Source organism: Lonchura striata, chromosome W, assembly GCF_050655825.1.
Source record: "Lonchura striata isolate lonStrDom1 chromosome W, ASM5065582v1, whole genome shotgun sequence".
NCBI lineage: Eukaryota > Metazoa > Chordata > Aves > Passeriformes > Estrildidae > Lonchura > Lonchura striata.
This window is the reverse complement of record NC_140743.1, coordinates 27,995,811-28,016,854: the sequence shown is the minus strand read 5'-3', so window position 1 is coordinate 28,016,854 and position 21,044 is coordinate 27,995,811. Positions and strand designations below refer to the sequence as shown.

At 42.0% G+C, this 21,044-nt stretch overlaps 1 protein-coding gene and 1 long non-coding RNA gene across 2 annotated transcripts in view; one reads left to right on the top strand and one right to left on the bottom strand.

Moving 5' to 3' along the window:
- LOC146763159 (ubiquitin-conjugating enzyme E2 R2-like) overlaps positions 1 to 21,044 on the bottom strand; it is a 141,137-nt gene that overhangs the window by 94,669 nt on the left and 25,424 nt on the right. The gene's annotated exons all lie outside the window — the stretch shown is intronic.
- On the top strand, positions 6,365 to 9,683 carry LOC146763160 (uncharacterized). Its single transcript, XR_014952670.1, has 2 exons — positions 6,365 to 6,459; positions 8,141 to 9,683. It is a non-coding gene; the product is annotated as an uncharacterized LOC146763160 (long non-coding RNA).

Sequence of the window (21,044 nt, the reverse complement as noted above, 5' to 3'; positions counted from 1 at the left end):
AGGACAGGGATCCCAGCTGCATGGCTTCACTAACATCTAGTTCCATATCTTGGGTCATGATATCCCAGCATTGGAACAGTCCAGTCACCATGGGCTAACCCTACTGGCAGGTGAAATCTTTTCACACATCTCACAGCTCACCTAGGGATAGGGATCAAATTACTATCTCTGCCCATGCCTTTTACTCTTGTTGTGAAGACCCTACTTCCTCTTCATCCTTCACTAAGTGACTTGATTTGGTCCTGGATTTTTTCTTCTTTATAGGGGTGACTACTACCAGCATGGGTTGTTCCTCTGGTTCAGCTGCAGTTTGAGTGGCCACAGTGCCAGTTGCTCTGCTTTTCTCCTCCTCCCCCTGAGGGTGCTGTCTAGTAATGAGCAGTGTCTGATAAATAGCAGGCAGAGCCCAGAAAATGCCATCATTTTGTGCCTTTCTGGAACTGCCCACAGCATTTTTCTTTTGCATATTTTATCACTCTAACAGGACCCTGTGGCTGTTCTGGGGTGAACATCCAAACCATTGGAGGAGTCCTCCAAATAGTGTCCTGTTTTCTGCCACATTCCATGCCACTCATTACTATCCCACCCACGTGGCAAATCTCTGACTATCCTCCCTAGAACTCTTTCTTGTCTCTTTCATGGTGTGGACTGCACTGAGGAGACCTGGCAAAGTTAGCAACAATAACATGCTTTCCTTAACATCCAGTGGGAATTCAAAATTCTCAAAAGCTAATGTAACAGGCCTGAAGGAGGAAAAGGGGGTGAAAAGCTAGGGAAAATCATGCTGCCCGGTTTCCACACCCCCCCCCACTGGGTACTATTATTAATGGACTCCCAAAGCTAGCAACCAAGGTAAGGGTAGGAGAGCAACATTGAATACACATCCCAAATGACCCTCATTGACCTTGATGTTAACATGTCATAAAGGGATATCTTACAGTACAGCAAGAAAGCAATCCTGATCCCTCTCCCTGCTGTGAAAAACAAGACCGTAAGGAGCACATATGGGAATATATACAGGGTTAAGTACCACATGCACATTGTGAGAAACTGCATTGACTTGTTTGTTCATCAAAAGTATGAAATTAGGATAAAAGGGTTGGGGGGTCGGGGCATGGAATTTGAAAGCTTGGGCAAGGCTGGTAACTGCAAACAAAGATTGTGAAAGATCTTGCAGGACTGGCTGGAACTGATAACCGCAGCAGAAGGAGACCCATCACCCCCACTTGTCAAACCAACTACTGCTGGAACTGATAACCACAGTGGAAGGAAACCCATCACCCCCACTTGTGCTGGATAAAAAGGGACTGAAGAGAAAGAAAGGTTGTCAGCTTTTGGCGGAACACAGATTCCCTGGCTGCACCCAGCGCTGTTTGCTTGCTATCACTTGCTGTAATTAATAAAATTATTAATTGATCTTAAAAGGCTGAATCAAATTATTCACCTCAATTTATAACACACATGAACAGACCAAGCAACACTGTAATCAGTGGCTGCATACCTAATACAACAAATGCTTAGATCAAATTTGTTTCCATCATGCTCTGGGCAGATCTGTTATCTCAACCCTTTGTGCTCCACATTAGGTGCTAATTAATTTTGTCATGGTTTAGGAATGGGCCATGTTGATGCAGCTAGAGGCCCCTCCCCCCTCCCCCCAATCACAAAAGGTAAAGATCATAGGTTGAGATAAGAACAATTTACTTAAAACAGCAATGAGGTATGAAAAGGAACAGTAACACCATCAATATTAATAATGAAAGGTTTAAGACAATGAAACAATTTACATGTAAAACAAAACAATACTGGACCATTTCACCCCATGATTTCTCCCACCATTTACCTCCAACCCGGCAATGATGAGAAGTGGTGTCAAATAACATTAGTCTTGGCCATGGCCTCCCCGCCCTCCCCACTGATCTGGGCCAAACCCAGGATACCGACCTACATGCTTGTTTAGTGATAAAGAAAGACAAACCAACAATTTTTGACCAGACTGATCATTTGGCTTACAATGTAGATTTTAAAATGACAGCTTCAGCAGCACATGTACATCTATAGAGCATATAATTAACATCCCATGTTTAACTCTTTTGAGAGTGGAAAAAGGACTCACCAGAAGCCAGCTGTTATATAGTCTAGTTACAGAAAAAAAAGAAAGTCACCCATCATCACCCTTCAGAGTATACTGGGCTTTCAAGAAAGCTCTAATTTACTTATATTTGCATACTGGAAGCTGTACAGTAGCCATCATTTTTGCATCTCATTAATAGCCAGATAACCCTTATTGCATTTATGGTCTGGGTTAACTTTGCAGGTTTGAGAAGCAAATCACAGCTTCATTGTACTGGACACTAGACAAGCAGTAACACACATCTTGCCCTTAAAATATGCCAACAGTATTGCCTGCCTCCTGCAAAAGGAGAAAAGTTTCAAAATATGCTCTTTTACTCTTGTTGAAACAGAGATTTTTGAAGTTCACTTAAGTTAACAAAATGAATTAAGCATTTATATTCTAGCTTGTAGAGTTATGTGTTGAATTTTAACCTTTTACTTAAGAAACCTCTGCCAAGGTACAAAAGGGCATAAGAAAATGCAAATTTCTGAAGCCTCTTTCATAAAGAACAATACCAGAAAGGAGGAAGATACAAAGAACCCAGATAAAGAGGTTCCTTTGTCCCTAAGCCTACCCAAGACTGACAGATGGTACTCAGATAAGCACCAAAAGGGCACACACAAAGGAGAAAAGTTCAAAAGTTCAACCATAAGGAAGACCATGATCTTCAGCCTCAAGAGACCACCAGAGACCCCTGCAGGACCACCACGGCAAACCACGCGTGCCCAGAAGTGTGTGGACCTATTTAGCATGACAGGCGAGGACAGGCAGGGCCAGGGGTTTAATATGCATAGAAAAATTGTGTAGTGTATTACATATAGAACACCTTTGTGAATAAAGGTTTGGGTCAGACTAAGGCTCAGTACACAAGTCTTGGAGAGCTATCTCATTTGTGTCGGGGGATGACAATACATAACCACTTCATAACTACCCCAAGTTGTGGAGTCTATTTATAACACATATCACTTCATTGTTATGCAAAAACTAGTCTCATTTGAGTAGATTGTTTGCTGCTCAAGTGTTTTCAGTTGGCCTCTTCCCAATAGAACATCATTCAAAGTATCCATGTGTGATCACAGAAAAATGAAGAATCAAATGATGAAATTAACACAAGAACACTAGTTAGAGTCAGTTTGAGGTGCTTTAAAAATAACAAAGAACAAACCACACCCACACCCCCCCAAAAGCAGCCAACCAAAACCATTTCAGTCCATCTGGGTTTCATAGGAAATAGTATTTTCTCCTGCTGGCAAGATGGCTCTTATGTTAAAAGCAAATATGCTGTCAGCTTTACTACAGATCCAGTACATTTTATGGCTTCAAAGTGTTTATCTCAAAACAAATCTCTGGAGTACATTGTCCTGGTTTAGGGCAAATTTGGGAGAAAATCTCCAAAGGGGTTCCTCTAGAAAGCAGATTCAAGCAACCCCTCCCCCAACTGGTTCAGGAAAATATTTCCTTGGAGAAAAGTGGAAAAAACCTACTTATTTAACAGGCAAAGCATTCACCAGCACAGAAAATTGTGGGAACTCAAAATGTGTCTCAGACATTTTTAGAGGTTCCAGGCCTTGGTCAGAAGCATTTTAGACCCTGGCAGACAGCTGGAAACAGCTGTGATTTTGAGCCATGGAATGAGTTACCAACTTTGGAGGTGGAACAAGCAGTCACAAAAGGTTAGATAGTATAGTAAAAGTAATTACAAAGTAGAGGGGGAAATTTTTTAGTATTGTACAGGGGGGTTTTAACACTTGTACAGGGGGATTTTTACTTTGTACATGGGGCTCAGAAGTTCTAAGATGGAGGAAAGTGGGCTGATCCTGTTCTTCCTCGGTGATGTTGGCACTCACAGATTGGTTTAGAGTAGAAAAGCACTTGGTAATATAGGTAGTAGGTATTGGGGGAAAACTATAAACATGTAATACGTAATATATCATATAAAAGATAGCAGCAGCCCTGGGCGGGGAGAGAGAAGAAGAAGACAGCAGACAGAGAGGATGTCAGTGTGTGTGTGCCTCTACCCAGGCCGCTGACCAAGCAGCCGCAGCCCGAGAAGACAATCTTTTAGATAACTAACCATAAACTGCCTTGAGACCGAACAGCAAAAGCCTGCGGAGTTTTTCTTTGGAAGCACGGGTTGGACGAGGAATTTCACCACCTTATGAGACCCCAGAGCAAGGCTGAGGTTCTCACACCTGGCGTCCCTGGTCAGGCATCAACAAAAAGAAGAAAAAGAAACATCAAACAACCTCCAACCTTCATCGGCAGAAAAAGAAAGAAGAAAAAAAAAAAAAAAAGAAGAGCAGTACACACATTCTCCGCAATTTCAAGAAGAGAGGGAGCAGAAAGCTCAAGATAAGAACCTGACCTTCACCAAGGCATTTTGTCTGGAAGACAGACAGGAAGAGAGAAACCAGAAGCGCGCCTGGGATTCCTCGCCTGTGGCCTGCTGGACGATGAACAGTGCCATCTCCGGTCTGATTTCATGCTGACTCAGCTTTTGGTGAGAATGGTCAAAATTAAGAACATGGGGAGGGAAGGCATTCTCCCAAGGACACACCAAAGATTTTTTTTTTAGCCCTATAGGGCAAGACTTCTACCCATCAGGTAGAGATAGCCCCAAATTAAATGAAAGCTTTGTTATTGTAGGTGCAGTGTAGTCACTCGCACACAGATGTATATTTTTTCTTGGGATTGAATTTTTGGCAAGGGATCAATAAGCAACTTTATTACTGAGCCACAAAAGAACAAAAAGATAAGACTGCCGCAAAACTTTTGCTTTTAACAAGGACAATATTATAGCCAGCTCTACGGCGTGGCACGTCCAGCCGGACACCTGGGGCTATTGGAGCACAAAGGGGGAAGATGGCCCAGCCAGCAGCTTGGGGCAGTTTTCCTCACCACAGATCCAGGGGAAGCAGGATTGCCTCCCGTGGAGGATCAGGGGATGGTGTGTCATCATTCCCTGTGTCTCCAGGTTCCCACTGTTCCTCAGTTTCCCTCGAACCTCAATCCCTGAGCTCCTCCGATGCAGAAATCCCCCAGACAGAGAGATAAGCCAAGCACAGCCGCAGCCCCCGATGGGGGAAGGGACCAAGCACTGCTCGAGTCCGAACCTGCGGTGAGAGGGGCAGCGGCGGCAGCGTCTCCGATGGGGGAGTTGCAGAGTGAGTGCAGAGCAGAGACGGAAGAGGGGAGGAGAGGAGAGGAGAAGTCTTTCGTAGCTGCGCGGGCGGGGAATTCAAAACAGCCCGCGGTGCAGACGAGAGGGGGGGCAGCGGGAACAGCGCAGACACAGGGTGGCAGGTGCACGGGTGCAGCGTCCAGGCGTCCCGAGCATCCCATGACACATTCGGTGTCGAGAATCCGTGAGGCCGCAGAAGTGGCTGCCCAAAAGGCGCGGGAAGATAGCTCCCTGACTGCAGCAGCCAGGGCTGCTGAGAAAGCGGCAGAGGGACAGCGAGAGGCATTCCTCGCTGCAGCTCAGACGGTAGGCATGCGTGTGAAGGTTGAGCAAAACCCGACAGCCACGGGTGGAGGGGATTTCTCGCATCTGGAACGCATGGCACAGGGCACAGGTGAGCCAGAGCCGGCACGCGCGGGCTGTGGGTGCTGGAACAGAGCCAGGAGAGGGGAAAAGCGAGATGGGAGACATCGGGGCCGGAATGGGAACAGGAAGGTGGTTGCGTCAGTCATGGGGGGGGATGGCAGTGGCTCTGAACCAGGCGCTGTGAGCTGAAGCTAGGCAAAAACACAGCCGGGACCAGAGCAGAAATGTCCACACCCCCGTGGTGGCACAGGCAGGGATGGGGCGTGGTCAGGATGACTCAGGGCGCAGGTCCGTTGCAGTTCCCATGGCAACAGTCAGCATAAACCCACAGCCAATCCCTGCCAGCTTCAGACATGGCCAGAATAGAATAGTTATTGCAACAAGAATCAGTTACACATGGATCAGTTGTTAGAAGAAATGTTCAAAAGTTTATCAAGAATTAGTACGGGGTTTGCAAATGTAAATCAATTGTCAGAAGAAATGCACAAATATTATCGGAAGTGCAAACTGGAGAGCAGAGTGCACGGAGCGGTAGACCAGGGTCTCTCGCATCTCGAGCGCGGCACGGGCACAGACAGCGTCAGCGGCGGCGACGGCCGCCAGCCAGGCGTCCACAAACTGCGCAGCAACCATGAGGGGGAAAAACCCGAGCGCGGGGACGCGGCGCATTGCGCGGTGACGGCAGGAAGCGGCGATCGCGCGCTGATGATGTCAGCAGAGCGCCAAACCACGCTGAGACGGGGACAGCCACCGGGGCCGGGCAGGACGACCCAGAGCGGGACCGGAGCAGTGCCAGGTCTGGTCAGGAGAGGGGAGGCAGCATTCCCGAGCCCACAGCCGTGGCCGGGGCCGGCACGGCGGGGCGTATTCGGGGCCGGCATTCCTTCTCTCGTTTTCATGTTGACACAGACAGAGATGGGTGAATCCAGGCTGCGCATGCGTTTTCAAGTCAGGGTGAACACAGAAGTGGCTGAGAGGGATAGATTTTAGGCACGGGTCCAGCGCAGCCGACACTGGGCGTGAGCAGGGGCTGAGAGCAAGATAGAGAGACACAGTCACCCCAATGCAGGCAGAAGCGGGGTGTGACTGTGCCAGAACTGCTCCCCTCCACACCACTCAGGCTCGTGCAAGCGGGGACTGGGCAGAGCCAAGGCAGGGATCTCCTTGGTCACTGCCTCTCCACAGCAGAGCTGCGGTGTGACAGATGCCGAGGTTTTTTCCACTGCAGTGCACATCCAAACATTAACAACAAATACACGGCACAGCCCAGAAACCACAGCAGCCAAAGTAAATAACCTTTTGCAAGCACATCTATTGCACCAAATGTCCCACAGCAATGATAGATGGAATTCCAACATTCACCCAAAAAATAAGATACAGTTAAGTCACCACTTAAAATCATAAGGGTCTCCTCCAAACTTCTCCAATGTTTCTAAACACTAACCCCAGATTTTTTAGTTAGGTGACAGAATTGATCAGCAGATACACCTAGCCGGTGTGATGAAGAATATTGATTGTGGAACACAATGTGAAAAAGAGATATCATAATGAGAATTGGGATAGAAAATTGAATGGCATGAAACTTTAGTAATGTATTATGTTAAGGTTTAAGTTAAGTTGTATTTTAACATTCTATTAATGATAGAATTGATTTTTATATAGTTTGGTTAGAGTTTAAGTATTGTTTAATTAGAGTATATCACTTTAAGTTTATCTTAGTTTGGGCCCTGAAAGAGTAAAATTTATAAGAGTTTAATTGATAATGGATTTATATATTGTTAATTTGATATATATATATATATATTTCATAAAGTTAATATAATTTAGGGATTTTTTACCAATATTTTTATATATTAAGTTTAAGTAATGTTTGATTCAAAAATTATTTTAAGTTTTTCAAAGGTCAAGTTTGTTTAATTAACAAAGTTTAGTTGTTTTTCTTTAAGGATAAGAAGGTGTTGACTGAAAGAGTTTATGAGATGATCGTGAACATTGATTTAAGAGGAAGACAGTCTATCGGATCCTTGGTTTTATTTTAGTCTTTTCTGTTTTATTGTAAGTTTATCAGTGTATAAGAGTCTTGAAGGAATTTATTCTCAGTTTTTCTGAGATTGATTTCATTGTTTAATGATCACTTGTGTATTTTGTTATTTCTTTGTGCAATGATACAAAGGGTGTTTGTTTCCAAATCCTTTCTTTTATGTTTAACTATTTAAGTGTTTTATAAATGTTATTGTTAAGAAATTTTATCATGTTATCAGGTGAAGCTCTGTGCTTTGTTTTTTTCATAGCGAATTTTCGTATGTTTTATTGTTGTTTTGTAATCTCATCCAGGTTACATGTCATTCTGAAGTCTCATTTTGGATTTTAAGTATATTGTGTATTTTTCTAGGTGAACTCTCTGATTTTTTTTTTTATATTTCTTGTGAGTGGAATCATTGTATTTCTATTTCTTATCGTTCTTGAATGTTTTTCAGAAGATCGCAGAGAGAGGCGCCTGAAGAATTCTGACAGCCTTTTGCAAATGTTAATCTTATGATTTTTCCCAATTGAAAAACATCCTTTTCTTTCAAAGAAGTTTCAAGAAGAATGAATCCTTGTGTCATTTGATCAATTAATCAGTTTAAACTTCGAGTGTTTATTTTATATGAAAATGTTATAATAAGTTGTTATGTTTTAGGTATCATATATGTAATGTTGGTATAAGCTTTGTTTAAGATAATATGTTAAAGGACATCACTCCAATTTAAAGTTTGGGTTTTGGCCAGGCCCTGATTTTAACTTGGATGGATGAGTTTGCCAGCAAAATTCAGAGGTTTTTGCACAAAAATGAATGCTATATAGATCATTTTGATCCATCAATTCGATCCTACACATGTGACAGCTGACACAGCTTTGGGGTGAAACTTGTCAGCCCTGCCCGGGAAGGGATGCCAATTTTCACTGGAAACAAATGTTTCAGCTGTTTGCAGACTCTGAACCGCTGGCACAATGTTTCTGATAATCATGCTTTGTTCAATTTTATATATGTTATTTAGAATCTTTCTTTTGAGCTCTCTTGAATTGTTATTGATTTTCTACATTTTATTAAGGTATTTTGTCTTGTTCTATATTATGTTTTATATTTCAACCTTCTTGTTTCAAAAGAGAAGAAGAGAAAGAGAGAAAAAAGAGAAAAAAAAAAGGTGTAAAGAAGTGAAGAAGTGCCTGAAATAAGGCTGGAATAAGCAATGAAGATTTTGTATATTTTAATATTTTGAGATAATTCTTTTGTAGACTTGATTTCGCTGATTGTCGAGGAAAATATGAGGAGAGTGCCAGACACTGGACGGATCGAATTGAAAAAATCAGTTAAGTTAATAACTTTGAGCAAGGATCGTGGTAATGTTTTCATAGAAGTTTAAAGTAGTGTCCTAGGTTGTAAGATAAGCTTGTATTCTATTTGCCATCTGTCGAAAGGTTAAGCAGGTTTTTGTTATCTCTCCCAAAGACAATGGTTTGCCCCGTAGAGGCAATGGTTTGTTTATACACTATTGACTGACTCACTGCCGGGCTGGTAAATGTAACACCATCCTATTGTGAGGGGTCCCACCCAGAGGGGGAAGCCAAGCACTCTATTATTGTATAAAGGGGTAGCTTTTTGGGGAGAGAGGCAGCTCGCTCTCTCTCTTCGCGGGATTGCCAGAGAAGCAGCTCTCTTCGGCGGCACTCGCAGAGAAGCAGCCGGAGCGCGCTGAGGCGACGGCGGCGGAGCTCGGAGGCAACCCCGGCGCAGAGGAAGACCGGCCCCACTGCCACCAGATCTTCAGAGGAAAACTATACCCTTCTAAAGATCACCACTGCAGCTGCAATTCATCAACCACTGCAAGGGGAGCAATCGTCCCAGCAGGACTGCTACTGGCACCCCGAATCCTCAGGTTGTGGACTTTTTCACTGGTTTTGTTTGTACCGATTGCATTTGCCTTTTTAAATTGTTGTCTAGTTTTCTCCTAGTAAAGAATTGTTACTCCTATTCCCATATCTTTGCCTGAGATCCTTTTAATTTAAAGATCCTGGTAATTCAGAGGGAGGGGGGGGGGGGGTTTGCCTTCTCCATTGCACAGGAGGCTTTGCCCTCTTTCACAGACTCCTGTCTTGTCGAACCAAGACAAGTAGGTATTTGTTTTTAGCTTGCAGGCCCTCAAAAAGAGTTCTTACAGATTTAGAGATAATGGCTCAGATCATTGTTAAAGCAAAAACCAGATTGCTGACAATGTCAGGCAAACATTTCTTAATCATTAATTTACATTTAAAGAAAAAATATTATGAGTGGACAATCCAAAGTCACAAGATTTTTCAATAACGTTGCTAGAGTACCCAGAAGTTTTCATTTTTTAGCTCACAAAACGCTAAATGCAAAAATAAGTTTTAGAGAAAAATCAAAAATAAGTTAGGAATCAATAGAAAAGATGACAGTGTTTACTGATAGTTCAAGGAAAACTCACAAATCACATGGAAAATTCCAAAAACAGAGAAATGGGAATCAGATGTAAAAAATGGTACAAGGTTCACCACAAATTGTAAAATTAGTAGCAATAATCAGAGTTTTTCAGTTATTTCAGAAGCCATCAATCTGATCACAGATTCAGTGTATATTGCAAATGTGGTCAAACAATTAGAGAAATCACTTTTAAAACACACGGACAATGAAATTTTATATTCATATCTATTATGCATGAAAATAATCCTAAAAGACAGAGAACATAAATATTTTGTTATACATATCAGAATGCATTCTTCACTTCCAAAGTTTTTAGTAAAGGTGAATATTCATGTAAACAAATTCACAGTGCCCATCTCACAAACGCTACCAGACATTTTTGGGCAAGAAAAATTGAGCCATGCATTTTTTCACAAAAATATACAAACATTGATGGAATCCTTTCGCTTTCTAAAGGTCAGGCAAAGGAAATCATCAGTGCTTGTCAGAGTGTCAGTTTGTACAGCATCCTGTATCTACAGGAGTGACCAATTTGAGAGGTTTGAAAAAGTCTTCAGCTGTGGCAAACTGATGTCACAAAATATGCATCTTCTGAGAGGCTTGAAAACATTTGTGTTTCAGTTTATATGTTTTCACATTTATGTTTCAGTTCACACATTTCCAGGAGCAATTTTTGGATCATGACATACAGGGGGAACCACAGAATACATCATACCTTGAAATCCATTTGGATAAACAGAAAAGGAGGAGGCAGGAGCAACATCTCACATGCAGTTGAACAAAGCTTTGTATGTGACTTGTCAGACATTTTACAAACAGTGCACGAGCAGAGCTAAGGGAAAATTCTTTAGTTTTGATCAAAAACCCAGAGTCAGGACAAATTGAAAGTCCATTTGCATTAATAACTTGGGGCAAGGGTTTCATTTGTGTTTCTATAGAACGAGGATCGAAGTGGGTGTTGGCAAGGCATGTGAAACCTTCTCGGGTGCAGATGCCAGTGAACGTGGACCAGAGAAGCAGAGAGGAAAGCACGCAGACGAAGATGGACAGCAACACTGCAGACATCTCATCGGACAACGATTGGCAACTCAGAGACTTGGGGTTTTTCTGGGGAATCAAGTGTTGTTTGGATGTTGCTGCATTGCGGGGTTTCTCACAGAGGTTGGGGACACGGGGTTCAGACAGATAGTGTTCATGTGCTTCATTCCCTTGCTTGTTGCCTTGGGCAATGGGACAGGCTTTCCCATGAGACAACCAAGGGAAAAGGTGTGGGAGACTTTGACAAAAGCAGCAGGTCTGGACAGCATTTGACTGACCCATTCAGAACTGGGGAAACAATTTTCAACATGTTTGGTAGGTGTGCCAGTGAAGGAATGACCAATTCCAAGAGACATCCCTCCAAAAGGTTATGAAATCTTTTTCGGATCCTGTGGAAGGATGGCATGTTTGGACACAGTTCCTTCCTGTGGCTCACTTTGAACCTCCAGAGTTGGACATTTTTTGGGTCAACAAGAATGAAGTTTGCTATCAAATTCAATCCATTGAGAGTGGCAAAGATAGATAGTCATATAGTAGATATCATTCCAAAACAGTTTTTTTATAGAAATGCATCTTCCTGGTGCAGTCACACCAAAGTGACGAGCAAACTATCCCTTCAACACCCAGCCAATTTACCGAAGGGAGTTTTTTTTGATTTGCGGGGACAGAATTTGGCCTGCTATCCCTGCAAAACTCAAGAGCAGTCCATGCAGCATTGAGGAACTTTCATTGATAACACCTGATTTGAAAACTTTAAAGGAGCAGACACACAGGAAAGAGAAAAAAGATCCTTTGAACAATATAGCCAAATTGTGATAATGATGTTTGCACTTGGGACAAGGCTCGGAGAATTGCAGTTGCAATTTTCTCACCCCAAACAGCATTAGGGGTGGCCTTGACACAATTGGACCACATAGCATACTGGATTGAGCAAACACAGTCGTGCCATTTCGTCTGCACTGAGTGACATGTTAACAGATATCAGCAGTGCAAGACAAGCGGTGCTTCAGAACAGGGCAGCAGTTGATTATTTGCTGCTGTCACATGGGCACAGATGTGAAAAATTTGAGGGGATGTGCTGCATGAACCTGTTTGATCATTCAAAATCTATTCATGAAAATATGAAACAGATGCAAGGTAGTATCAGCAAACTGAGAAAAAATAAACTTACAGGATTCTGGTGAGATTATTTCATTGGCTTTTTTAATCTTTCACCATTGTGGAAAAAAACTTTTTAAAAATAGTGTTTTATATTCTTATAGGGTTTGTAGTTTTACTTGTTCTGCCATGCATCTTCATGTGCATTCGAAGAGCCTTGAACAACATGGCAAAACAGGTGTTTCTGGTTCAAATAGAGAGGGGAGATGTGGGAACTCAAAATGTCTCTCAGACATTTTTAGAGGTTCCAGGCCTTGGTCAGAGGCATTCTAGACCCTGGCAGACAGCTAGAAACAGCTGTGATTTTGAGTTTGAGCCATGGAATGAGTTACCAACTTTGGAGGTGGAACAAGCAGTCACAAAAGGTTAGATAGTATAGTATAAGTAGTTACGAAGTAGAGGGGAAATTTTTTTAGTATGGTACAGGGGGGTTTTAACACATGTACAGGGGGGTTTTTACTTTGTACATGGGGCTCAGAAGTTCTAAGATGGAGGAAAGTGGGCTGATCCTGTTCTTCCTCCTTCTTTTCCCTTACCTCCATGTTCTTGGTGATGTTGGCACTCACAGATTGGTTTAGAGTAGAAAAGCACTTGGTAATATAGGTAGTAGGTATTGGGGGGAAAACTATAAACATGTTATACGTAATATATCATATAAAAGATAGCAGCAGCCCTGGGCGGGGAGAGAGAAGAAGAAGACAGCAGACAGAGAGGATGTCAGTGTGTGTGTTTGCCTCTACCCAGGCCACTGACCAAGCAGCCGCAGCCCGAGAAGACAATCTTTTAGATAACTAACCATAAACTGCCTTGAGGCTGAACAGCAAAAGCCTGCGGAGTTTTTCTTTGGAAGCACGGGTTGGAGGAGGAATTTCACCACCTTATGAGACCCCAGAGCAAGGCTGGGGTTCTCACAGAAAATGAACACTATTAAGCAATAAAACCTCTTGCCACTCTGAAGAGATGACAAACTCAGAAAGTCCCCTCCATAGGCTCTAGCTCAGCTCACTCAGTTTGTTATCAGTCCCTCCAGCGATGGAAATGCCACAGCCCAGGCCTGGCCCAGTGGGCCACAGGTGCAAGCTGCCGGTACTCTTCTGGGTGTTCAGTCCAGAGCAGGTCCAGTGCTCTTCTGGGTGTTCAGTCCAGAGCAGGTTTAAACAGTTCCAAGAAAAAGAAAAACCACAGTCCAGGGAACTTCTCTGCCTCAGCTAGCTAAAAACTAGCTAAAAGCAAAGGAAAGCTCTCTCCCACTATCTGTCCATGCTGCAGACAACACAGTCCAGGAGCAGGATGTGGGGGAGCAAGTGCAGATTCTGATAACAAACTGTGTGCTTTTTCTCTCCCCCCCTTTTGCTCTCAGAACCAGTCTTAAAGGTGCAAAACTTATTTCTGGGCTAAACAGATGAATGGGGATACAAGCATCATAAAGTCACCCCAGTACATTACATCTACATAATTATCTAATGTTTAGTGATGCTCAGCAAAGTTACATCATCTTTTCAAGATAGAAAGCCTGCAGAGATACAAAGGTTGAATACAGTGGCTGTTTATTGCCCATATTAACAGCAAGTGGTACAGTATTTCAGGCTCAACAGTCCCAATATTAGAGGGAAAAATCAAGGAGTCAGATGCTGGGCAAGTGATCTTAGAAGTATCCAAGCAATGATATGCAGCAAATGCAAAGAGCTTGTCCAGTCTTTCAGGATAGCATGCCTGTTGAAAACAGATTTCATATTTCACATAGGGCTATTTTACTGGCTGCAGCCACCAGGACTAAAATGCTGCCATTCTTCAATCAGTAAGGGAAAAAAATATTCCTCAGCAAATTCAAATTATGGTAACCCATACTGTGTACTAAGCCATATGTGCTGTGGAACTCACATTAACTGTACAATCACTTCTGCACTGGGCACTGCAGCCTGTATTGTAGAGGGTTTTTTAATGCTTCTGCTCTAATCTCCAAAATAAACATTCAAGGCAGCATATCTAATAAAGTAACACATTGCCCATTTACTTTTTTATTGTGAATGGTTAGCTTTAAACACAGCTAGTGCAATATCAGATTAATGATCATGGAAGTGTGTATCACTAGTTCATTATTCTTACAGTTCAGTAGTTTAACACAAAAAGCCACATTAGCAAGATTTTCAATTTGCAAATTAAGCACTGACTAATGTGACGTTCTTGTATCATAGGACATTAAACTTGCTTCCAATATGAAATGGTGTCTTTAAAATCACATCTTCATCAAAGAGACAATTGACTACAGCAAACTAATGAGAAAATTTCACCAGAAAAACTTAATATCCAAAAAAGAATCCCAACAAAACACCTCAGCCAATGATAAAGTGTTTATAAGCATGGATTTTAAAGTCATCCTTTTACAGAGAAAGATTTTCTCACATATTTCCCCCATAAATACATAGCACAGAACAGGAACTGGTTGAGACTACCTCCTTATCCTATATGTAACAGAAATGTCCTCCAAAAAGATAAGCACAGAAGTTTACCCAGGTAAAAATGATCCTGCACTTTCCAGAAGAAACTTAATTACAAATAGTTCATCCTTTGATTTTCTGGATACTGGTAGAACAGGAGTGACCCAATAACCATTGCATGGATGAGCATTACAAGTCTGATGCTTGTGAAGTGCATCTCAGGAGCCAATGCTGACCTGGGGACCCCACCCTGAAAAACTCCAGGTCTAAACCCAGAATTCCACATATATATCTTCTCAGCAATGCTTGGTAAGCTGCCCAAGAGAAGTGACAAGGAAGAAAATGCAGACATATCCAGAACACTGAACTCAAGGTTACAAGCAGGTGTCTGTACAAGGTTGACTCAGAGCATGAAATCCTGTACATAACCACCTTTACCACTCGTTTAGTTCAGATAATTGTCTTATTTTCCTCAAAAAAACTAAAGTGGGATGTCTTATTCAGTCAGCTGGCACTAGGACATTCAGTACAAAGGCACTTTAACTTGCATCTTCCACCTTCTGGGTGGATGTCTTGCTCTAAAAGCCACTGCCCAAACAGAAATGCAAAAGTCCAAGCCAGAAGACAAAAGGAGCCTGACTGCTGTCCTGGTTTATGAAAGGTATTCTCCAATTTAGTACTCTTGCTAAAAGCACGCACTGCTTCCCCTTCGCCCCCCCCCCCCTCAGTTGGAGGCACAAAAGGCCAAGATCACTGGTTGATATAGGAATAATTTACCTGAAACAGCAATGAGAAAAGAAAATGAACAGTAACAGCAACAATATTAATAACAAAAGGTATAAGAAAATAAAGGATTCACATGGAAAGCCCATAACAATAAATACCGAATGGCTCCCCCTGATATGTTTTCTCAACAGGAACCCCTTTTCCTCTGAAGTGAGAGTCCCTTTCCCCCCACCTCTGGCAATTACATGAGGTGGTATAGATTAACCTCGGTGTCTTAGCCATGCCCTCTCCCAGCTACTGCAAAAATTATCCCTGTCCTGGCCAGAACCAGGATACTTCTCATAACATAAAACTTAGGAAAAGCTGCCAGGATTATAAATATTTCACACTGTAAAGCGAGCTGATAAACAGGACCAAGCCCTCCTTCCAGATGAGCACCTTAAGCTACCAGAGACACATTCCCTTACTGCTGGCTGGGTTTTGGCCCTAGCCCACTGTGCAGCCAAGAGCCCACAAGGCAAAAGTTTCGACAAGGGAATGAAGGATTCCCCAGTATAAACTCACAGCCTGATAACTTAAAAAAACATCAGAAGATATGGGTTCAGTCTCTTCAAGATGAAGATGGAACTGAACCCATCTCCAAGCAATAAAGCCAAGGCTGGTGAGTACTTTTGGCTGAGCCACATATTACATTTCTTACAGAAGCTAAAGTGCTGAGGAGGGCAGTTGTCCCCAAACAAGAAATGGTAGAAGCCCTTCAAGTCTCACTACAAAGCTGGGCACTTAAGTGGGGTAGCCCTTAACATCACTCTTCCATACTGAAGTTAATGACACTTCAGGCACCTCTGCACAGTTTTAATTCTTTACCCTGCTTACCACAGACTGCTCCAAAACTGTAATAGAGTTACAGGACAAGTTTATATGGGCTAAAAATAGTGCAACAAAAGCATAGCAAGGATTATTTAAGAAGCCTGTATTATTCCTTAACTTTAATTAGAACATTGACCTTGAACAATCAAATTTGCCTAGAACAAATGCACCTAAGGAAGATCAAGGAATGAGAATCCAAATGAAGTCCTTTCCATTATCCTAGAAGAGCTAAACAACATCCAGATCAGACATCCAGAATTTCTGAACACCATCAACCTTCTTTCTTGTTGATGCTGGCCAGATGCCAAGCACCCACCAAAGCTGCTCTCTCACTCCCTTAAACAGCTGCACAGTGGAGAGAAAATATAACAAAGGGTTGATGAGTTCAGAAAAGGACCAGGAAAGATCACTCCCCAAATACCGTCACAAGCAAAACAGACTTGGATTAGAGATATGAATTGAATTTATTGCTAACAAAATCAAAGCAAGATAATGAGAAGTAAAATAAAACCTTAAAAACACCTTCCCCCCCACCCCTACTTCCATTCCAGCTCTATTTCCTACCCCAGAAGCACAGGGAGACAGGGAATGGGGGTTATGGTCAGTTCAACACATGTTTATCCTGCTGCTCAGGGAGAGGAGTTATTCCCCTGCTCCACTGTGGGGTCCCTCCCATGGGAGACAGTTCTCTGCAAATTTCTCCAACGTGAATACATCTTATGGGCAACAATTCTCTGCAAACTGCTGCAGAGTGGGTCACTCTTTCACAGGGTGCAGTCCTTCAAGGACAGGCTGCTTAGCAGGGGCTCCTCTCTCCACAGGCCTCCCACAGGGTCAGCACCTCCTCTCAGGCATCCACCTGCTCAAGTGTGGGGCTCCTCCAAGGGCTGTAGGTGGATCTTTGCATCCCCATGGATCTCCATGGGCTGTAGGGGAACAGCTGCTTCACCATGGTCTTCATCACAGGGTGCAGAGGAATCCCAGCTCCAGTGCCTAGAGCACCTCCCTCCCCTCCTTCTCCAATGACCCTGGTGTCTGCAGAGTTTTTCCTATCACATGTTCTCACTCCGCTCTTCTCTGGCTACAATTACAATTGCACAATCACTTTTTTTCTTTCTTCTTAAATATGTTATCACAGAGGCCTTACCACCATTTCTAATCAGCCCAGCCTTGACCAGCTGCACATCAGTCTTTGGAGCTGCCAGGGATTGGCTCTGCCGGATATGGAGGAAGCTTCTAGCAGCTTCTCACAGAAGCCACCCCTGTAGCTGCCACCCCCCCCGCTTCAAACCATGCCATACAAACCCAATACACTTCTTTACCATGGCTACATGTAAGAGCAGCATGGTTAAACTGAAAGCAGAACATGAGTTGGATTGCTGGATCCCAAATTTGCATTAAAAAGGAAACAGATGCTTTGTTTTCTTTGTGAATGCAAAGCTTCCTACTAAATATTCCATACTTTGTGAAGGAGGCTATAAAGTATTCTCAAAATCCTGTCATGTCAAGTGGAAACACAACACAAAAACTCTGAAGACAAGCTTTAAAAAAGATTTGAGCTCAGGGCTGGCAATCAGTCTGAACAGGTTCCATTCACCATTTAGCAGTGGAAGTACTACTAACATAAAAGCTTAACAGGTCACCACAAACAAAATTTCAAAGGTTTGATCAAGAATTAAACAATATGCAAACCACCTGTATTTTGCTAATTATTGCTAAGCAACATTAAGGCCAACAATTTAGCAGAATTCAAAAGGGATTAGGCATTATCTGGGTAGTAAAAACATGTACAATTACATTAGCTAGGATAAAACAGTTTATAAAAAGATTTAAAAAGTACCAAACCTTGTGGCATGATTCATGCACTAGATCACAGATAAACTGTTCTTTCCAATTGCTTTGCTTAGCATAAAGCAATGGAAACCATGCCCACTGTTCTAGCAACTGATAGTTAAATTGTACCAAGGATCAACCTACAAAAACCAAAATCAAACCGGATTTCACTTGCTCAAGTTTAAGCTTCTCAAGTGAGCCTGTTCAACTGCAAATTACTTTTATCTTGGAACAAAGGAAACTCACACCAAACTTTACCTGATTTATATTCACAAATGCTTACAACACATTAAACTAGAATTGAAACTTTAACGTCACAGGAATTGTTGTGATCTGGCTTTGAAGGTGTCACATGAATGAAACACCCAGACCATTAAAATGAAACATCTAAGCAAGCAACTCTAGTGATTTCAGTAACCAGCTACAACCTGGAGCTAGAGAGAAAAAAAGCCCAACACAAAACAAACCAAGTCTGTTAAGGAAGGCGAGAGCCTCTCTTGAAATGGAAAATGTAAACCCCCTCCCTACCAATTATTATAATTTTGGAATTAAGGGGCTCTCAGGCAAAGATATGGGAGTAGGAATAACAGTTCTTTATTAGGGAAGAAAAAAATAAAAATAAAATAAAAAAAATAAAAATAAAAATAAAAATAAAAATAAAAATAAAAATAAAAATGCAGTAATGCAAAACAACACTGACAGAGTCAGAATATGACTTGACACCCTGTTGGTAAGGGTGTTGGTAGCAGTCTGATTAAAATGGCGGCTGCAGCCCTCCTGGAGTGACAGATGTGTTTCTGTTGAAGCAGTGATCCTGTAGAAGGGTGTAGTTTTCCTCTGAAGGTCCAATGGTGGTGTAGATAGGCTTGGTCTTTCTCTGGGAATCCAGTGGGAAAACGCTGCTTGTGGTGTTCCAATTCTCAGATTATATCCAGGTAGGAATGCTTGGCTCCGCCCAGGGGGAGGAGCATCTCACAATGGGATGACATAATTTTATCAGTCGTGCAGTTACACTCAATGGCCTATTTATAGAAGATATCTCCCTGGAGGGAGGATGGGTGGTGGAAGAGATAAAGAAAACTGCCCCACCTGGTTTTAACAGGTATCCTAATTAACAGAAGATAACTGCCCCACCTCTAACACATGGCAATAGAATACACAACCCCAGACACATCTTGCCTTTGCAACATAAGACACTCGAACAGGTTTGCCTTGTCCTGTCCTAAAACAGATCAACCAGAGAATATAGATCCTTCTCCATTTAGAAGAAGATTTGTCTCCAGTGGTAATACCATTCATTTTAGAAGAGTTTAACCACTTTAAGCTCATACCTTGGACTTTGAGCTCAACGAAAGTCTGATAGTCTAATTAAAGATGTGCAGAAACCAAATATTTTTAGCAGCCTGCCTTCAGTGCATCCAAAGAGCAGCTTAATTTGCCATTAGCCCCATGAAATGGCAGAGGGATGCAGACAAAAGAGCTATAACTACCAAGTCATATCCAGCTGAAGTGTCAGCTTCCATATGCTCTCTTTAGAAAACCCAGACTACTCATGTGCAGGGTTTATAAAGCTCTCTATACCAAGCTTCATTCTGACAATAATTTGGTTTTGATTGTACTGGGCCTTGTTGTAACTTTTAGCTGTTTAAAAAACAGTGAAAGTAGAAAGGAAAAAAAATAAAAATAAAAAAAAAAAACCAAAACAACCAGATCCAAACAAGAGAGCAGCCCACTATTAGTACAGTATTCAAACAGTTCACATTAGGTGATCCAGGTTTCATCCCATACTCCTTCATTCTTTTTATTAAATTTTCTTTGCCCATGATAGGAAATATTTGGAAAATGTACCACTACTTTCAGAGGTGATTTATAAACCTTAATCTGTTGATCATATTATCAGATGAAGTTTCAGAAGTCTTATAAAGTCTCAAATCTTGTATTTGAGATTAACACTTTCAGTGTAATAACATCTTGAAGGATCAGAGGGAGATGTGAGAAAGGTTAAAAGCTTATAAACCAAAAAGGCAGTGGAAACCTAAACAAGAGTTTTTGCCATTGGTCCTTCAGCAAAAGCTATAAATAAATAAAAAACCTGCCATCAGTATCGGCATTACACCAGGGAATGTAATTTTTTTTTTTACTTTAACATTTCAGTACTGCGGAAGCTAATGTCACTCACCAAGGAAAACTTCCATCTAACTTACTAAGACTTCAAAAGTCCAATGAACAATTAACTATAACACTAGCTTACATTATTAGTAGAGAAAGTCAGAAGAGATTTTGCCAAATTATTTAGCACAGACAAAGTAGAAATAGCTGATATGATGGAAGCTTTGAATGAATTAGCCACAGCACCAGCTGAATATGCATCACAGTTACATCATTACCTGCCTAGTAACTTGTACCAGTACCAGTAGAGCGAAGTAGCTTTTAAACATGCAGGTTTAAAAAAATATACAGATATACTGTCCCTATTTCTAGATGCCTCCTAGTAAAAAGGTGATAGGAAATTGATCCTACCACCACCAGTTTTGTCTACTTCTGCCCTTTGCAGCAAGTAGTAGCTTATGAGTTTTCCACTTACATTTGAATGAAGCTTTGATCATGACTTTTCACAAGTCACATCATAAAGAGCAGCTCAAAAATTGGTTATTAGATGAGAGGCAGAAAGTGTACACTTAATCTTCTAATGTTTCTCTGAGCACCTCGTGTTCTGTTTCAGTGCCTGTAGAAATACCTGTCATAGTTAAGAGTTAAATAATTGGCTCAAACACTGCTTGTTTTATTCAGTCAGTCTTTCTCTGGGGTTTGCTTTTTGTTCAAAAGTGAAAGAATTAA